Source organism: Lathyrus oleraceus, chromosome 6, assembly GCF_024323335.1.
Source record: "Lathyrus oleraceus cultivar Zhongwan6 chromosome 6, CAAS_Psat_ZW6_1.0, whole genome shotgun sequence".
NCBI classification, from domain to species: domain Eukaryota; kingdom Viridiplantae; phylum Streptophyta; class Magnoliopsida; order Fabales; family Fabaceae; genus Lathyrus; species Lathyrus oleraceus.
In genome coordinates, this window is record NC_066584.1 from 264,185,056 (window position 1) to 264,187,904 (window position 2,849).

A 2,849-nucleotide genomic window follows, 5' to 3' on the forward strand; every position below is an offset into this window, starting at 1 on the left:
CAACCGAGCTAGAATTTTGGAGAACATGGAGTTCTTGCAATAAGATATCTACAACTAGAGGTTTCACGCACATCCGATCGAAATCAGCTGAGCTAGAGTTTTGGAGAACATGGAGTTCTTGCAATAAGGTATCTACAACCGGAGGTTTGTTCGGAATGCTTGAAGGACTTGGTTTAACTAGAATCAAGGGGAGAGAAGTGAATAGGATCTACAACAACACTTGGGGTTGGTTGGTGGTGATCATTTCTTCTCTCATATTAACTTTGCAATTTGATAATAAATATCTCAATTCTAGTTTGAGATATGGGGGCAGACGTACCTTAAGCAAGGACGAAAGGGGAACTGCCTAAACAAATCTCGTGTTGTTCTCTCTTTCTCTTAACTCTTTAAATTCTACATAAATTGAGTCTTGTGTGAAATTAATAGTAAAATTAATCTCGCTTAATTGTTGTGCATAGAAGGTGTTCAATAAATTGGTGCAATCACTTTGATTGCAACTAAGTAAAATTCTGCATATTCAATTTGAGTGAAATTGAGACTTGGTGTGGAGTGCACACCAAGTGTTTGATAAAATTAACCTCACACAAGTCTATCAATATTTTACCTATTCTCTTATTGTGCTAACTCATCATTAGTGGTAACTATATCAAGGATTGAGGTAATTAAGCGATTTATTAAGATTGTGGTTGATTATCTCTATCTTAGTTATTCCATTTGGTTTCACGCATATCTGATCTTTCCATTAACAGATCGTTTAGACAATTGTGGTCTAGGGAGCTTTCGCAACCTTTGAAAACATTTTTTAAAAGTGCTAAATTTTAAATACTGGTTTATTCAACACCCCCTTCCAGATCGGTACTATCGTTTAACAGTATGTATGGAATAGTATATCCCCTGCTACCATGCAATTAAGATATAATATGTATGGCTTCGTTGCCCGATTCCCGCTGAGCGAGATGAACGTAGAAGCATGTGGCATATCCTTAGTGTAGGTTGATCACTGTGATTCGCAAGTGCACGAATAACGTCAAAGTAATATAAAAGAATATCGATCCCACAGAGACCAATCGTCAATCTATCGAATAATATCGTTACTGTGTTTATCTAAGGCGGTATAAAAGAGATATTTGGTTTGCAAAATAACGGTAAATAATAAATGCAGGTAAAGACAGGTTTAATGTAATTCACGTCAGTTAAGCGATGTTTTGATTGTCTAAATAGAACTACTTATGAGGCAATATTTTCTACTCTTGAAAAGAATCCATTTAACGGGAATTGTCGCTTTCGCGTATTCAGAACCGAGTTTACCCTTAAATTAAGGCCTTTTATTGTCACATATAAAAGGTGCGCAGAATGCTAAAGTAGTAAACCTATTTTTAAGAAATGAGACTCATAGACTTAGTTGAAAAGTGATTTTGATTTGGAAAGTTTACCTAAGGAATTTACTGATTTTAAACCTATCAACGCGTCCAAAAACAGTTTCAAAAATAGCTTTTCCTTAAAGTGATAAAGATTCCTAGTTACTATGCTAGGGTGCTTTCGCACTCCTCGAATAATTAAAACTAACCAAGTTTGTTTTAGAAAACTCAAGTTAAAAATCAAAACAGCCTTTAAAGTATTTCTACAAATTTCAATATGTGAACCATTACTTTAACCGCGATCCTTACATTCTAACCTTTAAAAGATTTAGCCAGACATGGTAACACAAACGAACATAACGACGTTAATCATGATGAAAAGTTTGTTTTAGAATGTGAGGCGTAGAGAGCGAGTAAAGTGCGTAAAATAAATAAAATAAAAGCGATGCGAGAAATAAATAAAGTAAAGCGAGTGCGGGAAAGTAAATAAAATAAAAGCGATGCGGGAAATAAATAAAGTAAAAGCGGTGCGGGAAATAAATAAATTAAATGCAATGCGGGAAATAAATAAAGTAAAAGCGGTGCAGGAAATAAATAAAGTAAAAGCGATGCGGGAAATAAATAAAGTAAAAGCGATGCGAGAAGTAAATAAAGTAAAAGCAATGCGGGAAATAAATAAATAAAGCGATAAATAAGAACCTGCTCCAAACGGAAGCTTCGATTCTGATACAAAAATAAACCTTCGACTCCTGAAGCTAAAGACGACAGCAACTCGAAGTGATCCAACTCAATCTCACAATGGTGCGATAACCCCCCGATGTGACGGATTATCGCTATTACAAATGAAAACTATATGCTTAGTGTTGTAAAACTAAGTTGGATGATAGAAAACGAAATGAAATGAGCTATTTATAGAGATTCTCAGCAGTTTGTAAAGACCATGGTGCCTTCCAACTTCCTCTTAGTGGGCTTTAGTGGGAACGTGATTTCCAAAGATGGCGCCTGCCATACCTTCATGGCGCCCACCATGTGTGTAAATGGGGTGAATCATGGGAACGTGGCGGTTACCTCCTGGTTGAGGGCTGGTGACTCATGGCTTCCCCTATAGCGGTCGCCATGTGCAACGCCATGTGTGTAATTTCGCCGAAAAATCCTAATTTTAGGTCTTTTTGCTTCGTTTCTTCCAAAAGTGTCTGAAAGTACTAAATATCTGAAAAAAAGAGAAAAGAGGGCATAATACAAATAAAATGAAGATAAAGTCCTAATAAACATGTGAAATTCGAGTCAAAAATACGTTGTAATTCGGTGCGATCAAACTCTCCCACACTTAAACCTTTGCTTGTCCTCAAGTAAAACTCCTTATAGTTTATGCAAGAAAATCAGTATCAAATAGAGTTCATTCGAGGCAAAAAGACTTACGAGTTCATTAAAGGAATGTATCGATAGGTACTAACGAATCGAACTAAGGGTATTGTAGTGACATTTCCCGCA